Below are 15,666 nucleotides of genomic sequence, written 5' to 3'. Positions count from 1 at the left end.
AAGGGTGCTCTTTTCAAGAGGGTAACTTGAGAGCAAATAATGGGTCTTTCAATCTGCTGTTTTTGTGATCCTCAAATCCATGCATTTCTGCCTGTGATTCCAGGCTAATCCTGTTGGGCTTTTGATATTTCTTCTCAACGGATATATTTAATCCTTAACCAAAGGGATCCTTGAAAAGTGGACCTGATAGTTGGAGGACAATTGTTCACCCTGCAGAGGTGAGAATTTTTCATGTCATTTGATTTTGCTTGATTGAACAGGATGATCTTCTCTTTTAGAGTTGATGTGCTCATTTTCATAACACAACTGGTACAGAAGATAGCAACACAGAAAAGCAGAAAGTCACACCTTCAGTTACAAATGTTTATTGTGGCAGTGACCCTTAGTGAATTCTAAAGTTGAACTTAATACCCCTTTTTCAGTTCCCATCACTGTTTGCCTTGCTTAACATGCTCCTCTCATGACCTGGCCTCACTGACTGTATCTCCGGATGGAAAGGCCTCTGAAGCCACTCCTCTGAGCACAGCAAGCCCAGAAGGTCTGCCTGTGGGTTACTCTCAGCACACAGACCACTACTGGAACTAGGCAAAGACAAAACAGACACAAAGGATGAGAAATCCATCATTTGAATCTGGTCAAGGTGGAATTGTAGGTAGACACACTTCTCTTCCTCATACAACCACAGAGAGAATTACAACTATATCTCAAAACAAACAACCAGAACTGTCTGAAAATCAAGCTGTATGGAAGCCAAACAACCAAGGATTTAAAGAAGCTATATTCAGACAGGTAGATGGGGCAGAGTTGCAGATATGGGTGAAGGCAGCAAACCAGTCATCCCACATTTGCATATGGTGGTTAAAAATCAGGAGAGATATCTTGGGAGCAAGTGATCCCAGCCTCAGGCAAGACCTCACAGCCCAGGGTTCCAGCACCAGGAAGACAGACACCCATAACTTCAGACTGTAAAAACCAGTAGGTGTTGGGGCTGTGGAAAAAACTGCCAGATTTTTAGGAGAGTCCATTTCAAGGGCCTGCACAAACTTAGAATGTAGGTAAACCCACCCACTCTGGGATTCGTCAGCAGGGAAACAGCTGGAAGAGTGCCAGTCACATACAGGAAGTGGGTGAAGAGCCTGGAAATGTGATGAGTACTGGGCAAACTTCCAGAAGCCAGGCAGTGGTCCTGTCCTCTCTCCAAGCTCTCCCCCTACATAGAGCCACAAAACAGTGCAATGGGTTGCCCCACTTTGGCAATTACCTAAGGCTCTACCCCACACAATTTGTTTATAGGTGCCTTTTCTAAAACAGGGAGTCAAAGCAGCTCTATCTAATACACAGAAAAAAATACAGGGAGGCTGTCAAATTGAGAAGATGAAGAAATATGACCCAAATGAAAGAACAGAACAAAACCTCAGAAAGGAACATCAATAAAGGACATGTGGACAAAACCACAGGGGGGTAGGATTAAGGGTGAGAAGTGGGGATGGTGGGGGTGGGGTGGGGGAATGGTGAAGGGGAAATGGAGACAATTATACTTAAACAACAATAAAAAAATGTTAAAAAAAGAACTAAATGAAATGGAGATAACCAGCCTATCAGATGAGGGGTTCAAAACACTGGAGATCAGGAGGCTCAAAGAATTCATTGAGTAAGGCAATAACATAAGGGAAGAAATGAAGATTATGCTACGTGAAATAAAGAAAAATCTACAGGGAACCAACAGTGGAGAGGCTGAAGCTGAGAATAAAATCAACAATTCGGAAAAAAAAGAAAGGAAAAAGTATTCAATCAGAACAGCAGAAAGAAAAACTAATTCAAATAAACAAGAATAGGCTTAGGAGCCCCTGGGACAATTTTATACATACAAACATCTGAATCATAGAGGTGCCAGAAGGAGAAGAGGAAGAGTGAGAAATTGAAAACTTATTTGACAGTGAAAGAAAATTTCCCTAATTTGGTGAAGGAAATAGACATAAAAGTCTGGGAAACATAGAGAGACCCAAACAAGTTGGACCCAAAAAGGACCACACCAACACACATCATAATTAAAATGCCAAAGGTTAAAAATAAAGAGAGAGCCAAAGAGAGAACCTTAAAAGCAGCAAGAGAAAAGCAGAGAGTTCCCTACAAAGAAGTTCCTATAAGACTGTAAGCTGATTTCTCAAAAGAAACTTTGCAGTCAAGAAGTGGCTGGCAATAAATATTCAGAGTGATGAAAAGCAAGGACCTACAACCTAGATTGCTCTATCCAGCAAGGCTATCATTTAGAATGGAAGGGAAGATAAAGTGCTTCCCAGACAAGATAAAGCTAAAGAAGTTCATCATTACCAAGCCCTTATTATTAAATGAAACATTAAGGGACTTATTTAAGAAAAAGAAGATCAAAACTATGAGTAGTAAAATGGCAAAAAATGCACAACTATCAACTTGAATCTACAAAAACAAACTAAGCAAATAACCAGAACAGGAATGGGCTATCAGCTGAAAGAGGGAGGGGGAGATTGGAAGGAAAAGGTACAGAGATTAAAAAGCATAATTGGTAGGTACAAAATAGGGGCATGTCAAGAAAATTACAGGAGATGGAGAAGCCAAAGGACTTATATGCACAACCCATGCACATGAACTTAGTGGGACTAAGGCCCCACTGGAGTGAAGGTGTGTATGGATGGAGGGGCACAAAGGGGGGAAAACTGGGACAACTATAATAGCATAATCAATAAAATATATTTTAAGAAATAAAAAAAGAAATCCATTATTAAAAAAGAAGATCCCTTTTTGTTATTTTCCATATTTTCAATCTTGGTAAATAAGTCTGCCCCTGGAGTCAAAGGTGTTTTATTATTTGACAAAGCATTTTAATTATGTGTTTGTGATCCCAAGTATATCCTAAGCTAGGCTGTTGAGAATTATATAAGTTACAGTTTGCTGGAGGCACTCTTGTAAAACAAATAATTTTTCTTTTATTATCTTAGAATTGATCAATGTCAGAATAAGTATGTTAAAGCTATTCAAACAGCATGTGCATACATTTGTTTGTGTATAATTTACAGTTTATAAATTTACTTAAACTTGTCTTCACCAAAGGCAGCAGAATAAAAGCTATGTTATGTTGAAAATATTAAATGTCCAGAGAGCTACATAATTCACAAAAACTAAAATTGTCCTTTTTTTCATTATTTGACATTAGTATACTATGGAAAAATACATATTTTTAAAAGCTACACACTTTTATAGCATTAATTTCTTAATATAATAGGAACTAGATCCAAGCTACAAAATCTTGTCATTCCCAAGACCTGCTGATAGAACAATTTTGTCACTCGGCACGAGCTGCCTTTTATCAATAATTTTCCATGTGAAGAAACTCTTGGCACATAGAAGGTACAAGGCTCTGTATTTGGGAAAGCAGCACACACAAAAATTACAGTTCATCTTTTGAAAACAGTAGCTTTTCTGAGAGTTAACAAAATATCATATATTTACATTTCTCTTTCTTTCAGAATGAAACTATATTTGATTTTTTCCCCAGAGAATAAAGCTAATACATGTCCACAATAAAAATAATTCAAGCAAATATGGCTGTGTGTTGTAGTAAGGGAACCTCTCATCCTTCTTGAAACTAACTACCTGTCGACCGTTTCCCTCCACCCCACCCTGCACTCCACTTCTCTCATTTCACAAGGGTAATAAAAGTTTGATGCATGTGCGCACATATAGATGTATGTGCTTGCACACATTTGTGCTTGCATATGCATCCCTTGGTGTGTAGCCTACTGAGTGTCTGGCATTAAGTGGTGAGCACTCAATAGGTATAACTAAGTAATAATTGATATGTGAAAAAAATTGGATATTTGTTTTTATAGCTTTTTTTGTAACTCATATGTTTTATACTAGAAATTTCTTTTCACATAAAATCACATACATCTCTCTTATATGTTTTAGTAGATATTTGGCATTTATCTTATAGTTATATCTTAATTTATTAGCCAAATCTGTCTTGATGGGCATTTCAATGGTTTAAAAATATTTTTGCTCTTATAACAACATTATAATAAATATTGCCCTCCAAAATAATGAACTAACTTATATTACCACAAACATATAAGAAAACCCATTTCCTTACACTCTCATCAATACTTGGCATTAACAGTACTTATATATCTTTGCTACTCTGAGGGATGAAGGATGATATCACGTTAATTTGCATTTTTGGTGGTCATCTTTCATATGATTATTGGCCATTGATTTTCTTTGCAATTATTTTTTCATGTGCAACTGTTTCTTCTTGTGGAATTGTTTGAATGTGCTGTTTCTTTACCTAGGTTATGAAAATTCTCTTCAGAGTTTTATTTGTCTTTCGATTTTGTATATTCTTCTGTACAAATATGTAGTCAGTTCTATTTTTTATGTTTTAAGACCTTTGGATATCAACTGGGAAAGCTTTCTACCTCAAGATTATGTAATACTTGCTCTTATGATTTTCCTAATATTTAAAATTTTTTAAATTAAATTTATTGGGTGACATTGGTTAAAATTATAGGTTTTAAGTGTACAACTTTATACTACATCAACTGTGCATTGAATTGTGTGTTTCCTATTCAAAGTCAAATTTTCTCTCATCACCACTTATGCCCCTTCTACTCTTTATGACCTTCCCCTCAACTCCATTTCCCTCTGGTAGCCACCACACTATTGTCTGTGTCTATGAGTTTTTATTTGTTTGTTCATTTGTTGCTTTCAGCTTTATATCCCACATATTAGTGAAATCATACAGTTCTTGACTTTTCCCAGTTGACCTAATTTTTCTTAACATAAATGGGATTCTCGAGATCCATCCATGTTGTTGAAAATGGCAGTATTTCATCTTTTCTTATGGTTGAGTCATATTCCATTGTGTAGATGTACCATATCTTCTTTATCCAATCATCTATTGAAGAACACTTTGGTTATTTCCATGTCTTGGCCACCATGAATAATGCTACAATAAATGTAGGGATATATATCTTTACAAATAAATGTTTCCATATTTTTTGGGTAGATAGCCAGAAGAAGGGTTGTTAGATCATATGGTAACCCTATTCTTAATTTTTTGAGGAACCTCCATACAGTTTTCCATAGTGGCTGTACCAGTTCACCTTTCCATCAGCAGTGAATGAGGGTTCCTTTTTCTCCACAACCTCCCCAATACTTACTATTACTTGTCTTGTTGATGATAGCTATTCTAAAAGGTATGAGGTGTATCTTTTTATAGTTGTTTTTTTGTTGTTGGTGGTGGGGAGAAAAGAGGTATATCTCCTTATAGTTTTTTATTTGAATTTTCTTGAAATTGAGCATCTTTTCATACATCTTTTGATTATTTGTATGTCTTCTTGGGAGAAGTGTCTGTCAGGTTGTCTGCTGGTTTTTTAATTGGATTGTTTGTTTTCCATTGTTGTATGATTTCTTTATACATTTGGAATATTGAGCCCTTTCAGAGGTGTTGTTTGCAAATATCTTCTCCCATTTGGCTAGATGCCCTTTTGTTTTGTTGGTGGTTTCTTTTGCTGTGTAGAAGCTTTTTAGTTTGATATAGTCCCATTCACTTATTTTTGCTTTTACTTCACTTGCCTTTGAGACCAAATTCATAAAATTTTTTCAAATACCAAGGTCCATAAGTTTAGTACTTATGTCTTCTCTGTAATTCATTGTTTCAGATCTTATAGTTTCATCTTTGGTCCATTTAGTTTAATTTTAGTTTAATATTTTGTATAATTTTTCAGCTTTTTTTAATACTTAAAATCTAATTTATCTGTTCCACCTGAGCTTTTTTCATGTGTTTAACCTGTCAGACAAACTAAACATTCTGGTTTTATCTGTTTATTTATTTTAGTCAAAATGAATAATATGAATATAGTAACTTGGAGAGAATATTTTAATCAATTATGAGCCTTCCAACCTATAATAGAAATATGGCATGGCTTTCTGTGTATTTATGCTTTCCTATATATTCTTTCACAAAATTTACCAATTTTATATATGGCCACTATACATTTCTGAAATCCTACGATATCTTTACAGATATTCCTGGCAAAACTCTTGAAAAGAGTTGGATTCGGTCATACTCTTCATCACTGAACAAATCATCATGGCTAAGGGAAAATAGCATTCTCTTTGGGTAGACCCAAGGACTGCCAACAAGTGAGACCAGGAAAGGGGTAAGCAAACCAGTTGTCAGTGTACTCAATCCAGATTATGTGACTGAACAGGATTACTGTAGATGGGGTTAGGGTAGGGTCCTAAGGTAAACAAAATTAAGTTCTTAAAGAGCCAGAAAATAGCTACTATGTATTTTAGACATTTCATTCAGACATTGAGTCAATTACTTGAGCTATCTCACATTGTAGATAGTCTGATCACAGATAAAAAAAATCTAGATAGGATTATAAACATTTTATTCATTATTTCCTACATATTTCAGACCATATAATAACACAACTATGAATGTTATGGAACCAAAAAATAAGGGAAACACTTTAGCTTATCCCCATCTATGCACTTTAATATCAGCCCCTCCACAGTCCACCTTGATACTCAATACTTCTGCCTCCACTGTTTCATCAAAATTAGAAAACTGGTTTAGAGAAGTCTAGAATGTCACAGCAAATTGTCACCTTCCCAAAGTTTTAAACCAAACTGAGATTATTTTAGAGAATGAATCTCTCTCCTTTTTAAAATTTTATTTCATATTAATTTGTGCTCATGGTTTTTCTTTTTACTTCACTTGGGGAAACACAGAAATGATTTTGAAATTTCTTCTTTATCTTATTCTCATACAAGATCTCTCTTTGTGTGTGTGTGTGTGTATGTCTCATTTTTGTTACATGACAGTGCTATGGAAATTTTCTTGAGGCCACGTTTTTTTTCCAGTGGAATTTGACATTTTTCAAGCATCTAGTACATTCCAGTAATTTTTGGCATATATTCTTTCATTGAATGATCAGTTCTACAAGTAACAGTTGTTCTCAATGTGATAAATGAGTAAAAAGAAACTGAGAAGTCATGGAGAAAACAAAACATTTGTTCTTCATATTTATAAATTCACTTAAAATTTATAAATATCCATCTCCATGTTATAGTTTCTTGAATTAATTTCACAGTGTCATACACCTAGTAAGCAGTTAAGTTGAATGAAAACCAAGTGCATCTAATTTCTCGTGTTTTTCCCAATTATAGTACTTCAGCATAAAATCCTCTAAATGTAGTTGAGGCCACATTTTAATTACAGGACTCAAATCCACTATCATTTGGGGGTGGTAAATATGTATCCAGGGACTTAGGATGATGGTAAAAATTATATTAATATTTTCATTTCCATCTTGGGTCAGATATAGCAATGAGAAGAACAAATAATATAATAGACTCAGGATTAAATAAGCTTACTTTAATGGTTAATTGCTTCTCCATGGAAATAAAAATGATGAATGTTAAACTATAAATTGATTTTTACAGATCAGCAGTGATATATTAACACTTCTGAATTATTTCTGAGGTGTTTTGCTTGTGCTTAACAATTAAATAGGCACCTAAGGCAAGTGGCATTTTACAGAAGAAAACCATTAACTGACATAGATTGATTTATAAGGTTCCTGTTTGTATCCTTCAGGGGACATGGGCTGCTAAAAATTTAATATCTATTACTTTTATAAGCTATAGAAGAATATATCACTTAGCTGTGTATATTTGATGGTGTGCTACCTCAAAACACAAGAGGGAATTCAGAAATACTTTACCCTAAGAGAAAAAGGGATGTTGTGAAATATTTAGATCACAATGAAGATTCTTTCAGAAACCAATAATTATAGAATGTCCTGCATTTGGAAGTGATTCCCTTAATGTCATAATATAATAACAGATTGACTATTTGACAGAGTTAAAATAGCAAACAATGTATGTTAATAACCAAGACTTTTTCTTTCTTTAATTTTATTTTCATTGTTGTTGCAGTACAATTTTCTATCTTTTACTCCCATCCCAACCCACCCACCCAGCCCTCCCCTCCTCTCTCCCATTTCCACCTGCCCCTAGTTTTTATCCATGTGTCCTTTATACTTGTTCCTGTAAACCCTTCCCCTTTTCCCCTGAATTTCCCCTGAAATTCCCTCTCCTCTCCCCTCTGAACTCTGTCAGTCTGTTCTCTATTTCAGTGTCTTTGGTTATATTTTGCTTGTTTGTTATTTAGGTTCCTGTTAAAGGTGAGATTATATGGTATTTGTCTTTCACTGCCTGGCTTATTTTGCTTAGCATAATGCTTTCCAGTTGCATCCATGCTGTTGCAAAGGGTAGGAGCTCCTTCTTTCTGCTGCATAGAATTCTATTGTGTAACCAAGATTTTCTTTTGCTCCAGTTTTTTTAAAAAAATAACACAGTTGCATTATAGGCAACTGTACAATATTAATTAAATATAAGAAAATATTTGTGTGGGTTGTTTTCCTCTTTTAATTAACAGAATTTATTGTCTAGAGCAGTTTTAGGTTCACAGCAAAAATTGACGGGAAAGTACAGTGAGTTCCCATGTACTTGCTGCCCCTATACGTGCCCCACCCTATCAAGATCACTTACCATAGTGGTTCATCTGTTATAGTTGATAAACCTGCATTTATTCATCATTATCACCTAAAGCCCATTGTTTATATTAGGGTTCACTCTTGGTGTTGTGCATTTTTCTGGGTTTTGACAATTTATAATGACATGTATCTACTACTGTAATGTCAAACAGAATAGTGTCACTGCCTTAGAAATTCTCTGTGCTCTGCCTACTCATCCCTCCAACCCTCTTAACTCTTGGCAATTACCAAAGTTTTTATTATTTTGCCTTTTCAGAATGGCTTCTTTCACTTCATATGCATTTAAGTTCCCTTCATGTCTCTTCATGGCTTGACAGCTCATTTCTTTTTAATATTGAGTAATACTGTTTTGTCTCAGTGCAGCCCAGTTTATTTGTCACCTTATCTACTGAAGGACATCTTGGTTGCTTCCAGGTTTTAGCAATTATGAATAAAGCTTCTTTAAACATCTATATGTAGGTTTTTGTGTGGACATGGAAACTTATGTTTTCCATTCACTTGGATAAATACCAAGGAACGTGATTGCTGGATCATATGGTAATATTGTGTTCTGTTTTGTAAGAAATGGCCAAACTGCCTTCTAAAGTGGCTGTATCATTTTGCATTCCCACCAGTGATGAATGAGAGTTTTCATTGCTCTGCATCCTTGCCAGCATTTAGTGGTTCAGTGTTATGGATTTTGGCATTTTAATAGGTATGCAGTGATATCTCATTGTTGTTATAATTTGAAATTCCCAAATGACATGTGATGTTAAACGTCTTCTCATATGTTTACTTACCACTATATTTCTTCAGATGAAGTGGCTTGTTTGGGCTTATACTTATTTTTTAACTGGGTTTCTCATTTTCTTCTTGTTGAGTTTAAGAGTTCTTTGTATGTTTTGGATAACAGTTCTTTATCAGATATGTCTTTTGCAAATATTCTAGTCTGTGGCTTGTTTTCTAATTCTCTTGAGGTTTTGTTTTTAGCCTATATTTACTCTCATTGAAATATAGTCATGGGAGAAAGTGAGATAAACATGGATATTCAGTTGACTAGTTTGCACTCAAAGTCATTTCTTTTTAAACAAATAGTGGGAAATAAACCATATTTCTTTCAGAAATATTGGTTTAAGTTTATTTTGTTTTTGTTGTCATTTTTAAGAGCTCTACTGTGAACCACGGTGATAAATGCTTTATATACATTTTGTCATTTAATCTTCATGTAATATCCAAAGACAGGTATTACCATTCTCTTATAGAAAGAACCAAAGTTCAGGAAAGCTAAATAATTTGCCCAATTCACACAGCTAGTAAGTGATGGATTTGAGAGCTAAACCTGTAGTTGATTGTGGCAGAGCTATACTCTAACAAGCCTACATACTACTTCTTATTCTCTTCCTTAATGAATACCATCAATATCGATCAATCTGAATATCTAGCACCTTTACCTACAAATGCTGATTATTGCCTGTTATAGACCAGATACTTTTCTAGATGTTGAGTTGTTCACCCATCACACATCATCCCATTGCAGAAAGGTACTACTAATGAAGAAAAAGCAAGCCAGTTGGAATATATAGAGGAGAGATAATGTAATTTTCTCCGTTTTTATTCTAGGCAAACTTAATTCACTTGATCATGAAGGAGCAATTTGAATTCATTTTGGATCAAACCAAGGTATTGGTTTCCCTATCATTTTTTCTAAGTCTAAAACTCACTCTATTTTTTAAAAAATGACAGTTCCTGAAATTTTCCATCTAGCTCTATACTTTATTGGAAACACTTGTAGTAAAACACTTCAAAAGGATCCAACCTTACATGATGTCTTAACTCTACAGTAAACTAAGGCTTTCAGAGTCAGTTCCTGCCTTAAATACTCTGATAGTACATATCATTTTGGTGTCTTTTTAGATGAAGAGGAAGCAAAAATACCTTAAGGCACCAAGGATTATGGAAGTGTGTTAGATTCATGACATCAGAGTGAACATTATATCTTCATCATCATCTTTCTTCAGAGGCAATTTGACTTTATAATGGATATATAGAACTTAATATATGTGAGGAAGAGGAATGCTTTCTAATGGGAAACTTTAGAATATATGAAAACATAAATGAAGATTAATTCTATGTGTGTGAAGTTGATAGTGGGTTCGGCATTTTCATAAAACCATGAGGCTTAAGAGGTAACTTACAAAAAAAATAGTAACTGGAACCCTGGCTTTAATGGCAAGGGATAGGAGGGGATGGTCATTTAGATATTATGAGACAGCTCAGAATTTTTAAATATTAAAAGATTTTACCAAAAGAAAATGGACAAATCTCATAGCAGCTATTATAATTCTAATGGTCTCAGAAAATAATCTAAGGATTATTTATAATGATAGATATGGCCTGGGATTGTTTTGTTTTTGATATATTAGTTTAGTTTAACATTTACTTCACAATTCATACATGGAATCCTGCTTCTTTGGTAAAGTTTAATGGAGAGTTTAAGGTTTGCAGAATGTCCTTTGCAATTGATAGAACCAAACGAAGAACAGAGACAAGGAGCCTGTGATTAGTGAGGTCTTGAAATCTCTTTCTTAAAGGTCTTGATCACCAAAGTTTACAGAGGAAGTTGAAACACGGGCAGTTGTGAAACATATATGATATCAATCATTTCCACAGTAGTTTTATGTATGACAAATTAGAAGATGTGAGTGATTCTAATTGAATTCCTTGGTTGTGTGGGTCCCTGGTTTTTAAAACACATGTAAATAACAAGAAGAGTGGTTAGGAGGATTTAACCTCATGCCACATGCTTGTTTGTGTGGTGTAAAGTGAAACCAACTGGCCTTGACAGCCCAGGGAGTAAATGTATGTGGTAACCTGAGGAAACCACACTATGTAACAAAAGGATGTTGAAGGAGTTAGAAAGCAAAATTTATTTACAGCTTTGCTAGCTTTATGTTAAATATCACTTCATGCTATCCTAGCACATATTTTCAATAGTTCAGTCTTTTAATAAGGCAATACCTCTTAGTGACCAATATAATGATATGGAGAACCATTCCCAATGCTTTTCCCTCTCTTTACATTATTTTCAGTATACACATTATTACCTTGTATACACTCATGGCTTCAGTTACTACCTGTGTTCTAATTTTGTGAAATCTCTACTCCCAGTCTAGCTGCTCACCATATCGATGACATCCTACTTACTTGATATCCTCCTTTAAATGTCCCATGCACACCTCCAACATACCCCGAACTACACGCATCTTCTCAGTCTTCTCCTTCCTTCCAAACTCCAAATCTGCTTCTCTTCCTGTGCTCCTGATCTCAAAAAGCAGTATCACTATGCACCCATGCAGTCGAAAATGAAAGTTGGTCATCATATGATTCCTCCCTTTTTCCTACATCCAATGGACCAGTAAGACCTATTGATTATGTCTTCTAACTATCTCAGAACTGCCACTTCTCTCCAATCTCAATACTGTTATAGTCATTTAGGTACTCATCTGTTTTATCCTGGATTATTTCAATAGTTTTGCAATTATTGAAAATACTATTTTTTCACAATTCCCTGACAATGAAGAAGCTATTTTATTTTTATAATAAAAGAGACTTATCCTATATCTTCCTTATAAACAGAAGTTTAGCATTGTTTTTTAGCCACAAATGACTAATATAGGCATAAACATTTTATCCCTGTATCTGGCTAAACCTGTATATGCACAATGTGTACCCATGACCCACCACTGATACTCCATCTGTACTTTTAGGTCAGTTTATAGGTAGTCCCCCAAATGTGCCATTTGAGAGCTTTGAGTTTAACTGAAGTTCTAATCCATGTTAGACTGTTTTGATAGCTGGAGAATCATTTTCAGCTTATGAAAGTAATGCCAGCATAAGAAATAGGACACTCACTGTGCACATTTGTTTTGTGTGTGTACATTTTAAGGAAAGGTATGTCGACCCAAGTTGAGGGTTATATTAATTCCCAAGAAGCACTTTTTTATTGGAGGAGATAGAAAAACAATCACTACAAATATTTTGAGGGTAGAATAGGCATCCTCACATAAGAAAATATTACTTTTCTAAAGTGATTATTACTTTCCACTATTAAAAAAAAGATAGCCAGCCCTGGCTTGTGTGGTTCAGTGGATTGAGTGCCGGCCTGCAAACCAAAGGGTCACTAGTTCAATTCCCAGTCAGGGTATACTCCTGAGTTGTGGGCCAGGTCCCCAGTAGGGGGCTCTCGAGAGGCAACTACACATGGCTGTTTCTCTTCCTCTCTTTCTCCTTCCCTTCCCCCTCTCTAAAAATAAATAAATCAAATCTTTTTAAAATTTCTGTTAAAAAAAGATAGCCAGTAAATATAACTCAGCAAGTGAGATTTTTAAATGCAAATGGAAAAATAAGCATGGCTAGCCTAACATGAAGAGCTAAAGGGAAATGACATTTTAATATTTCTCTTTACATTTTAGAAATGCATCTGAACCTTTGTTGTAGCGTACAACATTTTGTTGGCATTAAACAAGCTCTGTACTTAAAAAAAAAGATATTCAGTATCATGTACCTATATGTCAAATAGCATAATCATGACTTAAACATGTGTTGTTTAGCGCCTTCTATAGTGAGCTGCATGTGTAGCCTCTCAACTTGCTCCATTTGAGTTTATATACTTTTATTTATACATAATATATGATGCATACCCTGGGGATATAGATGAATCACACATGGCTCCCACTCCAGAAGAACCTAAATGTAATATTTGATTAAAAGTGAGAATAAGATAACCATATACTTCCTCCAGCCCCTGGGAAAGAGGTCATACCAGCAGTTTTGAGTAAAATAATCACTGATTTGATATTTTTGTTGTTCAATTGACTATTAGATTATGATTATGTATTTTCTCCTTCGAGGCATAGCCTAATTTCAAATATAATATTAAAAAAACACAAATAAAAATACCCTGTGATGCTTTAAATGTAGATGTCCCACTACCAACCAGTAGTTTCATCAGCAGAGACATGACACTGACACACAGAGGAGGGAAACTAGAGCCATCGCTCGGAAGTGCTCCTAATTGCAAATGAGAGGAAAGCATTTTGAAGTTCACATGTGCAAGACATACCGAAAAAGTTCTAATGTAAATTATGAGAGTCCCTACACCCTATGTTTAATTATAAATTATCCTCTTACAATATTTTATGAATACAGAAACTACATCTTATTATAAAAACAAAAATGTAAAAGAAAACAATATTTGAAGACCACAAGTGTAATTACTTCAAGGTAAGACCACATCATACTTTTTTTTTATGTATAGGTTGTTTGGTCAATGGCTCTACTTGCACAACCAACTTTCTAAAATAAGAGTTTTATTAATTGTAATAATTCAGTACAGATGATGTATGGAAAATAATCAATCATAAATAATCATAGGATAGAAATGTTATGGACTACACAAAAACACTTTATTTTCATATATACAGATATACAAAGTAAACACTTCTTTAATCTGATCTTGAAATTGATCATGCTTAAAAGTAAAACCCTGTACATTAGCATGTTAAATGAAATAGATAATAAACAGTGTATAGTGTATGTGACTTATATATTTACATATTTTACTTAAATAGATAATATTTATATATACACTTAGATATTTAATCAATACTTTTATTGAAGCAAGTGAAATATTTCAATTACTAAAAAAAAAATTGGTTGTCTGACTCCTTGCCTAGTTGAAGACTAAGATTTTGGCATAAATCTGAGATGATTTTTCTGAATATTTTGGTGCTGTATGAGGAGGGTGTACTATTTTTATTTTAAGACTCTCCATGAAAGAGTTTCTGTGGAGCAGCCAGTGTTCCGAGTACTTCACAAATATTAACTGAGTTAACCATCCTGTTCAGTGGGAACTAGTATAATGGTCAGTTTACAGATGAGAAAGGTAAGGACCTTACCCTAGACCAGACAGCTAAGTCGCATAATCAGAGCTCAGAATTACTCCAAAGTCCACATACCACTTTGGAAAGGACTGGCAACCATCACTGAGCAGGTTTCATTTAGTCATTTGAGCACAGAAAAGGTTACCCAACCCTTGGTAATTTGGTGGTGAGACAACCAGGTACTGCCAGTCTGAGCTTCCGGTTGTCACTCTGTTTGTTATCCAAGAGCTGGAGTCACATCTTACCTGCCCTCCTCCTCTGGCCACTTCTGCAGAGCACCCAACAGCAGGCAGTAAAGAGAAAGTGGCATCAACCAGCAACCCTTCTCTTTATGTGACACAGAAATGACCCCCCTTGCTTTCCTTTGACTGATAGTCAGCTGCCTAGTATTCGGTTAGCCATGGTTACAAACTGGTCTTTGTGGTAATTATGACTTTTGTAATTATTTGAAGTCTCTGCTAGAACTAGAGATTTGAGTCTTTCTATCAATTGTCCCCCTTAAATGATATAAATTTGTGAATCTACCTAGCTATAGATCTTCAGAGATTTGAGTTTAAGCTTACTTCTTCCACAAGAGATTGGGGACTGCCCTTTGTTACTACATGATGCATTTTACTGTTTAGAATTTAAGTTTAAAAATTTAGTTGCTGGGTGAGTAATAACGCTGAATTTCAGATTCTTCTTTACAAGCTCAGGGAAAACACTTTAGAGTTTTCTGGCTATAAGTGAAGGCTCATTATGCTAATGAAAAATGGGTTTTCAAAACACAAAAAATACAAAAATTTTCCAAGATAAAGCTTGTGAACTTAGTTGTCTTTTTTCTCCACACTAGTGAAGGGAGCTAACATTTATTGCATGTCTGTGGTATGCCAAACATTCAACCTCACTTAAATACCACATTAAATGTGAGATGGATATTTCCTCTTCCCATTTTATTGATGAAGAAATTAAATCTCAGAGATATTAGGTAAATTGTCTAAGGCGACATTGATCCTAAATGGGATCCAAGCTGAGGTTATCCTGACCTCAAAAAATTTAAAAAATCTTGGTTATTTTTCACATTTAAATTAATTAAGAAGGAAAGTATTTTAGAAAGAGGGAGTCATTTATTCTTTTCATTGGGGCATGGAAATCAGGCT

General features: G+C 34.9%; 1 long non-coding RNA gene across 1 annotated transcript; it reads right to left on the bottom strand.

Annotated features, from left to right (window-relative positions):
- Positions 1-349: 349 nt before the first annotated feature.
- On the bottom strand, positions 350-15,297 carry LOC118500060. The gene is made up of 4 exons (XR_004902583.1): positions 14,773-15,297; positions 13,545-13,655; positions 13,286-13,331; positions 350-581 (listed from the first exon to the last, which is right to left on the bottom strand). It is a non-coding gene; the product is annotated as an uncharacterized LOC118500060 (long non-coding RNA).
- Positions 15,298-15,666: the final 369 nt, after the last annotated feature.

Source organism: Phyllostomus discolor, chromosome 4, assembly GCF_004126475.2.
Source record: "Phyllostomus discolor isolate MPI-MPIP mPhyDis1 chromosome 4, mPhyDis1.pri.v3, whole genome shotgun sequence".
Taxonomy (NCBI): domain Eukaryota; kingdom Metazoa; phylum Chordata; class Mammalia; order Chiroptera; family Phyllostomidae; genus Phyllostomus; species Phyllostomus discolor.
The sequence above is the reverse complement of the archived record's forward strand: the minus strand, read 5'-3'. Positions and strand labels throughout refer to the sequence as shown.